Genomic DNA, 15,613 nt, shown 5'->3' with positions numbered 1-15,613 from the left:
GTCACTTCATAATAGATTTAGACATTGAGGCACTTCTTAATATCTCTGTGTCCTAACATCAGAAAGAAACTCCTGACAGAGTTCTTGAACTGCAACAGGTTACCATAGGCTAAAGAACAAAGGATGGAACCAATATTAATTTCTGAGCTGAAGGAGAGACAAGGTGAGGGCACAAAGAGCCTTTCTAACACCCCTACTCAGAAGTACAGTCAAAATTTTGCAACACAGAGTCCACCCAATGTAATGGACCTGGTCTTCCACCACTATTGGCAGAACAGTTGTCCTCAGGTTTGGTGCCTGCACAGTTCCTCAAGGGAGACAAAACACTCTTTCCTCTATTCAGAGTGGTATTTGGCGAAGAACAAAGGTAGAATAGCTTTATATTCTTCTTTTCTGTTAGAGCTAGCTAAACTAGAAAGAGCCTGGCTGTCCTTTAGCTCCTGCTCTGTTTTCTTGGGAGCTAAAACCTAGATTTATGATTTCTTCTCATTAAAATGTCCCTCTGTTTTTTATCAGCAGTATCTAGAGCTGTGTATCCATGTCTGAAAAGTTTTGCAATGCTGTGAGAAGGGGGTTGTGGAGACAGGGATTACAACTTTGTTTCAAGTTACTGCACAGCCTTGGGAAGCAAATATAAATGGTACATTACATATTTCTTGATTTAATACACATATTCTTCACTAAGGTGATACTGCCTGCTGTTGCAGTTACTTTCAGAAACGCTTTTAATTATAGCTTTCATAATTTTAACTGCTGCTGTGTTATTTCTGTCAGTATTCTGCCAGAAATAAAATAGAGTGTTAAAACAGCAGATAGCATTGCAATGAAGTAAATCACTCACCAAAAAACCCACCCAAAAAAAAAAAAAAAACAACAAACAAAGACAAAAAACAACAAACAAACCAACAAAAATCCCAGCAAATAATATTCGTCTCAGAATAAACAAAGAGGAAGTAGCATCCTGCATTACAAAGTTCTCACATACAGAGGACTCCAGGAAGCTTGCTTTCTTTCTCTGTTCTTCTTCCAGCAATCAATTTTTAAATACAAATGAGAGTTCCATGCAGTTTTCTGATACACATCCCTCAGTTAGCTCATGGTGAACTTGGCTCAGGCAACACTCAGATAATTATGTCCATTACTAGGTCACTTGTCAAAGCAAATTTGGTCAGAATTGCACAGCTAGCAAAATCAAAGTAACCTTTTGGAGGAGCCACCATCTCTCTTGTTACTCAGATTGCTCCTTGTTGACAGTGTCTACAGCAAGCAGTAGAGCTGGAGGTTCAGAAGTGAGTACATCCCAAAGGAAACATGCAATTTCCCTCACTCTACACCTTCTCAGTATATCTGCATCAATAGTATGGCCTTGTCTATGTCTTGTACCTGCAGAAGTCATGGTCTTGGTGGAAATGGAGCAGTCTTTTAGAGTGGAAGGCCTATAATCTTACTCCATGTCCCCATGCTACTCCATGTCTGCTTGTGTCTGGCATAAGATTCTCCACACAATGCAGTCAGTTATTCCTTGGCTTCTTCAAATTCTCGGCTGGTGGGATCCAAAACCACATTTTGGGAGTAGCTATGCATAAGGACTCTAGAAAAAAGGTAACTGGTCTGGCAGTCCTCAAGGTCTTGTATACCCCAAATATACTGTATTGTTCCCCATATAATAGCAGCATAATATAACAGGTTGGAAGGGACCAAGGATCATCTGGTTCAATCGTTATTGGCTAAAGCATAGTCTAGACAAGACAGGTCAGCACCCTGTCTAGATGAAACTTCAGTGTCCAGTGTTGGAAAGTTGACCACTTCTCTGGGAAGATTATTCTAACGGATGATTGTTCTATCAACTCCAGTCCTAAGAGCAAACCTGAGCAAAGCAATCAGAAGAGCAAAAGCTACAAAAGTGAGAAGACCAGCAGAGTACGAAAAACTGAGATAGAGGTGATGTGACACTTGAAGATTACCCCTAAGCACTCTCCTTACTTGGAGAGCCATGAAACCAACATGCCGATGGTCATTAAAAAGATTCTTTGGTCACTCAGAATGTGGCACTCCATATTCATCCCACTGTACAAGCTCATTTGGGGTCAAACAGCTGACAGTATGTATTACAATTAGAAAGTAACCTCTTCTATTTGAATCATTCTTAATTCAGGCTGTGTCTGATGGTACTTCACTGATAGTGAAATTGTGCTTTGGGTCAACCAAGAACACCTGTGGCTCCACTTGTTCCCTTCAACTTGCTATTATGTAATTTGGACATTATAGCAGAGATGACTAGAGAGGACGAGGAAGCATAATGACTGACAAATTTCAGGTTCCAAGGAACCTAGACTTGAAGCACAGTCCCATTAAAAAAAAAGTTTCATACAAAATAATCTACTGTAAAGCCTCAAAAAAAGAGAAGAAACTAAAAGAAGAAATGGAGAGAGAAGAATGTGTTCCAGAAATGTTTTTTTCACCTGTTGTAACAGTCAGGTTACTGCCTGGATTCTGTACACCTTTTTTAAAGTTCCTGGCTTCCAGAAGCTCTCCTTCTGCCTCTTCACTAGAAACCGCTCCTTTTGACTTTTCTACTAGAGATACTTCTCATTCTTGTTTTCCTCATTATTCCCAGCACATGAAAACTGGTCTCAGAGTTTATCACACATTCTTCTTCACAGAAGCTCTGGTGTACTCCAGTGTGATACCTCTCTCCCAGATATAGCTTCCCCTTATGATAGAAGTGGTCTCTTTTGACTCCAGTGTAATCAATATTGCCTTTGGCTTTCATCTCAACATAGGGCCTGAATTGATTCAAATACCTAATAACTCCAAACCACACTGCTTTAGGTAGACCACAAAAATACATGTGTTCCTAAAAATTACTGCCCATCCAGATATTCCTGTCCAGATTGAATTATACCTGTATTGCCCAGCTGGGATCAAGAAAAACACTTGCAAATTACAACTTACTATTCCGCATTGTCATAGAGCTCAGACTTATCTCCAATTGAGCAGCAATGTTTTTTTGTCATCAGTGTTGGATCCCGCTGCTACAGCGGTTTGATGATTAGATTGAGGTGGAGAATAGACAGAATCAAAGAAATGAAAGGCCTTTCCACATGCATGTCCTAGTCAAGATGTGGTATGAAAGCAGTCCAAACAGAAGTGGTGGTTTTGGGTAACATATCAAAGAAATGGTCACAGGTGAAAGAAAAGTCCACATTTCATATATATTCAAACCATGAAACAGGACATGGATTTAAAACAATCTATAAGTGTGACACCCTAAAAAGAGATGTATTAGGGTATATGGCTACAGCTTTGTTCTTTTTCCTTCATAAGCTCCAAGATGTAAGCTACAGTCAATGAAATTAATCTTTGTGCTAATACCTAATCACCATAATATATTTAAATTTCACTCTGTTTGAAACAATTTTGTAGTAGTCTTTATAGCCACCTGAAGAAAAGAGTTAAGATGTATCCCATTGTTTATAATGTTGCCCTCTACCTAAAATATGGATATAATTTTGTAGGATGAAGTTAATAGGAACCAAGTCACATTGTAAATTAGTTTGTTCCTTTTCGATGAAAACAAAAATGTATGAAAGTCCTTGTAGCAAACAGAAAAATCAATATGGAAATACGAGAAAATCGGATTTAAAATTCAGAAATTTTAAAATTTAGACTGCTTCAATAATTTTGATCACTGATTAATATCCTGTATAGATCCAAACTAAGAAAAAATAGGTATTTGAAGTTCTGTCTTTCAGTCTTTGATTACTAAACAATGTTTACTCAAGTGAATAAATCCAATTGGTCTGAAAGAAATACGTGCATAAGCAAGAAGTAACTCTTCAAAGTATAAATGCTCTGAGAACAAGTATTTGTTCACTACACAACAGAAATTACAAGGAAGTATATTGTTGTTGCAATCTCGAAGGCCAAATGATCTTTTCTACACTAGCATTGTAAAAACTACCTTGATCTATTATGAACTTTCTTGTTCAAAGGAAACTAGAGGTCATTATTTGACTCAGCAAAGATAATTCCCACGCTGTAGTCAGCTAAAATATTATTGTTGTTTTAAAGTCCACATGCTACATCATTATTTTTGAAAAATCTCAGTATTTTCAACTATGTAGAAAGAGATTATTGATTAATTATTACAATCCTGTAGAATAAAAGTCCTTTGGGGACTGAAAAAAATCTCTGCATACCCATGCTGCTAAGGATGTAACCTAACAGGAAGACTGAAGAGTGGTGGTCTCATTGCTTAATGTTCAAAGCTGTAGTGATATTAGCAGAAATAACAAGACCAGTTCTTGACATTCTGCATTTTGGGTTGTTTTTTTTTCTTGTGGGGTTTGGGTTGTAGTTTGTTGGTTTGTTTGTTTCTTTGTTTGTTTTCAAAAACAAATAAACAAAAATCAAAACAAACAAGCAGAATAAATCTCTGTAATTTTGTATTGCAGTGGTCCTTAAAACTGCTGGAATTTCCTATCAAGCCCCACAAGAAACCATCAAGTAATCACCAGCCAAGCTGTAACAGATCCAGATGTTTTTCCTTCCTCTTTTGTGAGGCAGTCCACCTGAAACTGTGGCAGCCAATGCAAGCTGTTGAAATAAAACCTGAAGCACATCTTTCTTTGCAATAATGTTACAACAGAAACTGACACAGCTTGTCAACATGGGGAACAGCCCACACTTGGTTGCCAAAGTGGAAGCAAACAATCATTTCCTGAAAGCACTATTGTCTATGATGCCAGTCATGAATCCCTACTCATTTAAGATGCAGGCAGAGTTTTCTCTGAAACTGTTGATCAGGGACAATAGATTTCTGTTCTGTTGGGTGAGAACCCTCGCAGATAGGCAAAATGTGCAATTTTTCTGAATATGCACTCTGATTTCTGAAGATCTGTCAGAGACTGTAATGATACACGGGTTGGTCATGAATCTCTGTACTCCAGTCAGAGTGATGTGATGAACAGATTCACAGGAGTTCTCCATGAAACTATTCACAGAGGGACTAAGAAAGGATTTACCATTTGAAATATAATATTGTAGCAGAGCTGTTGGCAGTTTTCAAGGAAGACAAGGGACATGTCTGTCTCCAATAAAATTTCTTTATCTCTGAGTAGAACCACTCTAAGGGACTGGGTTAGTCTGGGAACTCTATTTACATGTGAAAGAGATTCATTTCCTAAAGGCAAGGAGAAGATTCATACTGTCAATTTATAGGAGGGGCTAGAGCTTTGGGGTGTAACTAATATTACTAAGTTTACCCATCTACAGATTAGAGGGCTACTCCAACCCACTATTTAGGTTCCTTCTGCACACAGTTCAGAGAGAGCACTTCTCCAAAGCATACATTATCATAACACCTGTTGTAAGATGGGAAGATTCAGTTCCTGGAGAAGGTCTTCCTCCTCTTTAGTTACACAGAAAGTCTACAAAACTAGCTTTCACCACGTTCTCAGATGTCAAAAATTAGATACAGTCAATCCCATTTCTAGCAAAATATATATATGGAATCCTTGAGTCAGATTGAGACTGAATAAACCTGAAGCTTAAGGAATGTAGTATTTTACATCAGTGTCAGAAAAATCTTTTCAGATCCACCCAAGAACTGAAACAGAAAAGGCAATACTGCAAATTTTTTATGTTAAATGAGGAAATTCCTTTAATTCCAGTTCAGATGTCCTGCTTAGCTGCATGAAAACCTCACGAGGTCTCCTACAGCACATCATTCTAGGGCAATCCAGATTCTAAACACCCATGGATTAAATTCTAGTTGCAGGCAAAACCTCAGCAGTTACACTTTTTATCTCATTTTATTTTCAGTCTATTTTCATGGCTAGAGACCTGAGAGTAGATAAGAGTTCTGTTTTTATTTTATAAATCACTGTGGTTCTCCTGGAAGACAAGCAATTAAATGTCTTTTTGCATCCCTGAATGTTGAAGCACCTGGGAAAAGATGCAAAATGTTTTTTATCCTGAATGTTTAAACGTGGAGTTATTATTTTAATGGTTTACAGCATGTGAAGTATCATTTCAAGAACTTGCCACATTGTTTATTTTGGATGGGAGGTTCACTCACATTGTGTTAAAATAATGTTAGTTTATTCAAGGTCATACATTGTTTAGCTACTTTCACTTCCAATTTAATTAACTTTAACAAAAAGAAACACACCCAAATTTATGAACAATTTCCAAGAAAACATTAATCAAATTTTGATACTGAAGAAAGGATTTGAAGAGGGGAGAGGAGGAAAAAAAAAAAAGAAAAAAAAAGCTAGAGAACTAGAGAAGGAGGAAGCAAGCAATAAATAAAAATACCCTTATATATCAAATCATGATCTAGCTGATACTAATGGATATCTTCCTAATGATAACAATGGAAATACTTCCACATTATAGGTAGGCATAGAAAGTTAACAAAAGGTAGAGTTCACTTCCCCTATCTTTAACAGCTGAAATGTCATACTCTCGGCCTAAGATGGCAGGTAAGCACCCCTCTAGAGCTGAGAGAGAAAAGAAGGTACAGGAGAGCTATTGTACCTGTTCTGGGAAAAGTAGATGTGGTTACGGGGGTAGCTCATTTCAGTGACCGTAAAATGAGCCTTGACAAATGGCCTAGATTAGATAGATATATTTTAAATGCAAAATATGTATCTTACCATAAAATGCAGTGACATGGCTTACTAAGGAATCCTCTCCAATTCTGAATTTCAGGGTCAGGGCTATTTAGAAATTTAACAAAAATGAAGATCAAAAGTCTTGTATCAGATATGCATTTCATCCAAGGCTGAATCTAATTTATTTGTGCCTGGCTTTCATATTTTGTGTCCCTTTTCCAGCCTTCAAAAGAACATATATTTATTTCATGTGGTTGCATATGAGAATTCTGGGTTTTGTCAAATAATTTTATCATGTCAAATAAAAATTAACCCAGATGAAGCTTTATAGCAATCAAATAGTGCACATTTTAGAGGTAATTGATTCTTGAAAGGTAAAGAATTACTTAACTGTTCAATAGAATAAGGACTTTTAAAAGCTAAACTGTCATCTCAGAGAAATAAGATAAAATGTTATCTGACTCAGTGAAAGAAAAAGCCAGGGAAATTTCATTGAACTGATTTTATCTCTTATGGGTGACATTATACAAATATAATTCAAGAAAGCAGTTTTGATATTCCAAGAAGTATGAAAAGCTTGAACTAGTATATGAGGAGCAGGAGATGCAAATATGATTGTTCGATGGTCTGTTTAAGAAAACAAATTCTGCCAAACTTCGAGGCACTCTCTTCACTGATCTCTACACATTGTTTTAAATCTACATATCTTTCATGTAAAACTCCTCAGCAATTTTTATTTAAACAAAAAAGACCAAACCTTGACCCTGCATTTGTCTAAGATAACTAAAATCCTTGTTACATATTAGATCTGGGATAAAGAACTGTGGTTTCAGAGATATCATACAATGCATTGTCAGGAAAAGGCGTGGATAGCTTGCATACGAAATTTCCTGAAAACTGTGTTTACAAGGAATTTGCTTTGTTAGAAAGCTTTTAAATCCATTGCACTTCTTATTGAACACTCTTCTTTTTGGAATACACATCTCTTAATGTTACTGCTTCCTATGGCAAAATTTAGTATATGGTTTTCCCTCAATAGTTCTATATAGAACTTAAGTTCATATGAAAAATTGTGTTGCCTTTCATAGGTGCGAAAATATAATCCACTAATTATTATAGCATCTGTTTTTATACTGACCTGCGTAACAGGAGACAGAGCACAAGTGACCCATTAACTAGTGATAAAAAAAATAAATAGTATCTTGCTTTCTTGCTATTGTGCTGGCTTTTCTGCAATTCTGGATGGCTCATATCACAACAGAACTCACAGAGTCCTGCTACAGAAAGAAGTGGCGGAAATTTGTACGTTTATTTGTAAGTTGCTAAAGAATGATACTTAAGCTCAACATGAAAATTAACTTTACAAAACTACTTCATCAGCTTATTTTGGTAAGCAAATAGTATACAAATATTGTTTGGAAATATGATACAACTGTTCATAATATATACATATATGTATTTGAGTCATAACAAAAATTACACAGTAAAGTTCTACCCCCATAGATGTTATACTTCAGTAGTAAAAGTACTTCAAATTCAAATTCTGTAACCATTTTAAAAGTCTTACTATAATCATACTGTTGAAGTTTTCCTATTTTTTTTTTAATTCTAGATTCTTTCTTGTATGGGTGTTATTTTGTTTGTTTGTTTTTTACTTTATAGGGTTTCTCTCCTTATTTCATGATGAAAAAAAAATCGACAGAGACAAAACCAGGAAAAAAAAATCATGTATCATATATAAATTAATTACTCTTATTTCAAAGTAACATATCTAAAATGTTATTAGATGTAAATGAGAATTCAAAGTATCTTATTTTTCTTCAATATTATAGAATATATCTTCAAAATTCTACTGTATATTCCTGTTTTTCACAACAGTGGCTGGGAAGTCACAACATTTTTTTTTTTATTAGTCTACCAAACTGTTTGGTATCTGAACAGATAGCTGTGCCCAGTTCCCAGATGTTGCCACAGCATTCCAGTAAATTTACCAAAAGTTTCAGTCTTTTGATTGGGTTTCTTGTAAGGGGAACAAAATTCTTTCACTTTCAGTATCTAACTGAAAGATAGTTTCAGACCAAAAAGGTTTGTTGTTTTAAAATTATTTTTTTAATTACAAATTAGGTAAATTATTTCTAATCTGAAAAAAGTTTTCTGAATAACAAAACTAATTGAAAAATGGCTGTTTTTCTGTGAGCTTGTCTTGTAAATCTCTTGACCTATTGTGACCATCTCAACTTCACCTTCTTCTCTTTGCCCACATCTATCAAACACCTGTCCCCAGGCATGAGACAACAGTTCTGTTGCTGCTCTGAACTTTTACGCATGATAACTATCTATCTGGTATAAAAGACGCTGCCTGGTTGAGGCTTTAACATGATCCTACAGAGAAACTAGCAGAAAAGATGCGGGCCTAATTTACTCCTACTAGTCAGACTAATGCTAACAGTTCCACAGACTTGTGAGACCATACTCAGTCATCTGCTTCTCCCTCGAATGGCATCAGCTAAAACAGACTGCTAGACTTGGGAAAATGGCACATATGCAATGAAACTGATAAACTGACAGCATAATTGCACAATCTTCAACTCTAGAAGGGTGATTAAAATCAGAAAATTAAATGCTGAGAAAGGAATATATTTTTCATCTTTTGAAAACACCATTTTCTTGACCAAATGTGGTCACCACAGTTACTCAACATTATTCTCTTGCATTTTAGCAAGGACCTTATAAGGACAAAGAAATCGAAATGGAAAAAAATATCCTTGAGGGATACAACAGAAGACGAGGCACTATGACTGTGGATTCTAGGTATGTCATGTATTCCAGACTAGCAATGTAGACCAAATAAACATGTAAGAGAAGTTGAAAGGAAAATCTGTCTGGTGGATTTCCAATGCCTTTTCCATATCATGACATCATTTATTCCTCTTCATTTTTCACTCTTTTTTTTTTTTCTTCTTCTTCTTCCTCTTCTTCTTCTTCTTCTTCTTCTTCTCTTTCTGTGAAAGGAGTGTTCACTGTAAAACAACAATTGACCAATACCCATGTATTCTTAACAATGAACACTAATACTGTAGCCATCACAAAGGCATGGGAAAACAGTAATTTTTGTAGTCTATCTTAAAGCAAGTGGATTTTTTCTCCCTTCCTAATTATGGTCACAAGTCTTCCTTTGCCATCAACATCTGCAGAGAAGATTGGTTATCACTATAGGTACACATCAAGCACTTTTAAAATTGACTTATCTCTCTGAAAATGCCCCCTGGCATTCTTTGAAGAAATCATGACAGAAGTGGTTTCTCTCTCTTTTCACAATTCTTGAACAAGGAAATCTCCATGTATCTATTATGTGGGCCACGACATTACAGAAAGATTTTCTTCCTACCAATGAGCACATAATGAACATTTTGCAGGTATATTAGTTGTGTAGGTGGAAAATTAGTAGAAAACTGATCTTTGTAATCCTAGCTACTTTCCATATAGTGTGTATGTCCCTTTCAGAACACATACTGACATTCTGTTCCAAATGAAGCCACCTCAGCTATCCACCTGAGTGCCTTACAGAAAATGAAGAGAAAATGCATGTTTCAGGTCATGAGTTATATTTTTTAGACCTATTACAACATGACATCTTTCACACACTAGGAAAGTCTGTTTATCTTGAATGATTATAAGAAAAGCCTAAAATTACTAGGTCATGTAAAGATATCTCTATTTACTCAAATAAATTCTACTCACAGGACTTAGTTCAGTTGCAGGTAAAGACAGCCAGTACTAATAAGTTCTTTGTGAACTACAAGTGATATCTATCAATGTAAAGTGTATATTTCTTTGTAGTTATATTTCCTTTCTTCAGATAAAATGGTCACAGTTTTCCTCTTGCAATTATTTCAACTCTCCTAAGTAAACTTTGTCATAGAATCATTGAATTGTCTTGGATGGAAAAGATCTTTAAGATCATTGAGCACAACCATTAACCTGACACTGTCAGGTCCAACTCTAAACCATATCCCTAAGGACCTCATCTATGCATCTTTTAAACACCTCCAGGGACGGTGACTCAACCATTTCCCTGGGCAGCCTGTTCCAATGCCTGACAACCCTTTTTGTGAAGAAGATTTTCAAACAAACCAATGGAAGTAAAAGCAAATACAATTCAAGTTCAGAGTGACTAGGAAGGGTCCTTTCTGTTGGATTCTACGACTATGTCAACGTTCAAGCTTCATCTTTTAGGAACTCATTTTGTGAGGCCATAACAGGAGAAAAAGTCATAATTATCCACTGTCTGTTACATGTATGTTAGCTAATCTATTTCCTCAGCTGCTGTAATAGGATTCTTTTTACATGTGGAACTCTGATAAACATTAACGCAGGTTAAGTTAATGTTTACAGTTGTGGCTTTTTTTTTTTTTTTTTTTTTAATGCTGGAGGGTGGATAGAAAACAGTTTGTTAACAGGAAACTAGGATGAGTTCATAAAACATGAGACTAATGATTTCACTGTTTATAGCTTAACTCTTTACCTCCTGCTATGTAAGATTACACTGCTTTGTCCCTTTCTACACAATATTCCTTATATTTTAAAGACATTCTAAAACTTACCCTTTAAGTCCCTCTCACTTTGTCTCTTGAAATCCCCAAGACCTATTTCAATCCAATCAACTCACACTTGTAGTTCAAAGTATAGCATCCATTCATTTTAAGTGTAAATTCTGATTTTGCATCACACATCCTAAACCCAGTCAAAAGCAGTCATGATTTAATTCAATTGTTAAGAGCATGAAACAGGTTGAGCTAGCTTATGGACTGGTTGTAATATTTTAATGTAAAAAGCTGCATTTCACAATAATATAACATGACTTGTTATACTTTTAAGCACATATTTGCTCTCATAATCTGGTTGTTGCTTGTTTTCTCAAGTCCATTAAAAAGTTGAGAAATAGACCTAAGTCAGGCTTACTCACTGGCTGCTTAGACAAAAGTTATTGGCAATGTTCAGAACAAGAATTCTAGCAAATGGATAAAAATGTATATCAGTTCTAATTATGTTCATTTTTTGGTTCTCTAATTTCTCCTTCAACCCTACTGGCTTCAGTTAGAGCCTCATCTGAAAATTCTCATCTCTGTTGGCAAAGGCTACTATTCATGGGTTGGATAGAATCATAGAATCAGAGAATGTCCTGAGTTGGTAGGGACCTACAAGGACCATCGAGTCCAACTCCTGTCCCTGCATTCTCCAGTTCCCTCTTGAATACTGACAGGCTTGGGGCCACGACTACCTCTTTAAGGAGCTTGTTCCAGCACTCCACCACCCTCTGGGTGAAGAACCTTTTCCTAATGTCCAACCTGAACCTCCCCCGGCACACCTTTCTGCCACCCCCCTGGGTTCTGTCATTGATCACCAGAGAGAAGAGATCAGCACCTGCCCCTCCTTCTCCGCTTGTGAGGAAGCTGCAGCCACCATGAGGTCTCCCCTCAGTCTCCTCTTCTTCAGGCTGAACAAACCAAGTGACTTCAGCTGTTCCTCATATGAGTTCCTCTCCCAACCCTTCACCAACTTCATAGCCCTCTTCCAGACACTCTGCAGTAGCTTTGTATCCTTTTTATTCTGTGGGACCCAGAACTGCACACAGTGCTCCAGGTGAGGAGACAGAAGAGACAATCACCTCCCTCGCCTGGCTGGCAATGCTTTGTGATGGCTGGCCTCAAATTAGCTTACAAAGAGGGCTGCAAATGTCAGGTGGACAAGCTGGTAAGATACCAACTTTGGATCATTTTTGAAAAAATATCTCACAATATTTCAAAATCTCAGCAAAGACCTACTGAAAATATTTTTCATCTAGCTTTATAGCACCCATAATAACTTAACTGAGAACTGAGGCAACAGATTCCTAGAAGGAATAAAGTTTTTGACATGTGTGAGGTATGTGTTCTGCCCTGTCTGAGTGAAATACTTTCAGAAAAGGTCATGAGACTCAAAACAGGAGAGGAAATGAGAATGAGAATAAATATGGTCAAGGATTTAACCATTCATGCAACTTTAATAGGAACATTCAAAGAGAACTCATGAAAGCAAACAAATGTTGTTCCTCTAGCAGTCAAAACTAAACTATGTCCTGGTCACACAAGACCTTACGTTAAAGCATGGAAGGTTTCTAAAAGAGTTGAAGATTCCAGGCAGAAGAATGCATGTTAGGTGCACAGGCATTTGATAATGGTGCCAGACTGAGTTAATCAAGAAGCTGCAATCTATGAGTTCTAGACAAAGTCATGAAGACTACTTTGGCTGCAGTTTGGGGGGAATGTTCTCCTGAATTGTTCCACAGGAAGTTATTTGGATTGCTGAGCTACCTGTGTAGTATCTGCAGAGAATACTGACCTGAATGTCTTGCCTCTGAGCCTAGCCCTATTGGACAAAAAAGATATCCATTGGCAGTAAACACAAATTAATCAAGGCATTAATAGTCTCATTCACTGACTCACCCATAGGCACACTATTATTAATAAAATTAACTCTGCCTCTGGCAGATATGTTTGTTATCTTATCAACCCCATTGTGGTCACTTGATGCTTGGACTCTGCTATACTCAAACCATCTTTGATGAAGGTGTCACAATTTCTTGAAAGAGAAAGCATATTACATAGTCTGGAGAAACAGGTTGATTATGTCATGCTTGTTACACTGGAGAACATATTGAGGATGAAAAAAGATTGTTGCCTTATACCTTACAAATGTGTACAAAACAACTTTTTTTTTTTTTTTCTGTATTCACCTCTGCACAAAACTCAGGTCACTCTGAAGATGGCTCTGTTAATGCTGTGTCATCCGAATCAACACTGCCTCACATTAGAACACTGCACACATCTCTCCGTGGGATTCCTGGTTCATGACAGTGATAACTATCAGTTCTGAAAATTTTCACCTAAGAGTTAACTTTCTCCTAGATGTGTTTTGAGTCAGTTCTGGTCTCTAAAACCTGTCACAATTTTCTGTGAGCTCAATAAAATCTCTTTCTTTTTTGAGGTTATACTTTTACAACAAACAGAAAATATCTAGACATCACACAAATGGCATAACAACATATGTATAGTTTAACCTCTATTAACTTCTAGCTCCTTTGCTGATAAACTAGAAAAGAGAATGATACAGCATGAGCTTCCTTGCTGTGTCTCATAGAAGATGAGTTTTCAGTCATCTATTGTCAGAGCAGAACTTCCTCTTTCATTATGACTACGTACTTTAAACAATTTCTAGGAAGTCCTAAAGTTATATCTGTTATACCCAAGGATCATTTTACGGAACTGGAATATAGCTTCTTAATTTTTCTATCAGTAAATATTGACACAATTTCATTAAAATACTAAAAGAAATCTCTCTCTTTTCAAATTAAAGCCAAAGCTATGCTTGGCCCATGATCCAGGTCTAGTGACATTAGTAAAGCAATTCCCAAATTAGACTGGATACTTAAATCCAAAATGGTAATCTAAAAAATTCTTCTTTCACTTCTTCTTTAAGCTTGGAGATTACTCTGCTTGGGCACTAATCTGTTTCAGTCCATAAGGTTCTCCAGACATTTAGTATTTTGGTTTTGCATGGCTAGAACTGTGCTTCCAAAGCAGTTCAGTGTCTGGATCAGACCTCCAAACCAGACATTCTTCCCCTCATCTTTCCTAGAGAGTCAGATCCTGTAGACACACTCAGCATATGTTCAGCACAAATTGATAGCATTGGTCTCCTCACGAAATGCAGTTGCCACCATTTATTTTAAAGCATCAGTGGAAGAAGTGACTGTCCACCTTTTCTGCAATAGCTTAATGTTCACAGCATTCATTGGATTCACTTCCCTTCCCAGTCTGGATAATGTCTTAAAATGTCCCTACTTTTGAGTCCTTTTGACAAGATGACTAAGTTGTTGCTGTGGTGATGAGAGAGTTCTGATCTCTGGTTCCTTCTCCTAGGACCATATGCTCTCATATAAGTGAACTAAGCTACAATGATTGAGTGAATCCAGATCACCAGTCCTGGCTGCCTGAAGGCCGTTCAGATATGGTGACAGAGTAGGCAGCATTCTAAATGGATTGTCCTGATGGACTGTCTTTTGCCATCCTCTCTCACAAGAGCCTGACAGCCACTCTTTCATCACATAATCACACACATGCTTATCATATCTAAAAGGCACAATATGCAACAGCACAATGTCATGGAATATCTGCATTGTACTCATCTGACAGGGCATACACATGTGTATTCTGTCATATGACAGACATGGTAACATATTGGTTACTGGAAGAGAGCACATCTCATGACATAAAGAGTTATATAACTCAGCCTGCATGGATAAAAAAGGTTCATTGTGGTAGCTTCCAGAGTTACTGTTCTGGTACCTGTTTCTAGCTTGGAGAAACTTTAGTTCTCCAGTACACAGCATTAGTGTCAACAGAACATTACAGCCAGTTAGGCAAAAGCCCACTGGTGTTGGCATTACACTGAGAGATTAGAGATGCAGTTTTAAGAAGTCTTTCAATGTGAAAAATAGCACCAACTTATATCTCCAACTTTGAAGGTGAGTGCGTTATTAGTCTGCTAACAAAATTATGTTTATTATCTTCTCTGTCAGCTGTCCACTGTTTCTATGTAATTCACATGCAGAAGGCTCCAGACTCCATCCTGGAGGTGCCTATAGATGCCTATCTGTCTGTCCATTGTACTAAAACACCTGAGCTTGAAAAAAATGCTTAATTTCAGACTTACACATATGTTCAATAATCATCTTACTTCTTGAAAACCCAATATAGAATAGTAAAACCCAACATGGGATTCCATATGAAACCTAGGACTGTCTCCTTACCAGAGTGACTTAACAACTAAGATCATCAAAGAGTTTTAGACCACAAAAACGTATTATTCACATGGACAGACAGGTCAAGCAGTGGGATTTAGATTACAAGTCTGAGTAGGTAAAAATTTGTGTAGCACCCCTGAAACAATGA

Source organism: Patagioenas fasciata, chromosome Z (genome assembly GCF_037038585.1).
Source record: "Patagioenas fasciata isolate bPatFas1 chromosome Z, bPatFas1.hap1, whole genome shotgun sequence".
Lineage (NCBI taxonomy): Eukaryota > Metazoa > Chordata > Aves > Columbiformes > Columbidae > Patagioenas > Patagioenas fasciata.
This window is presented reverse-complemented; position numbering follows the sequence as displayed.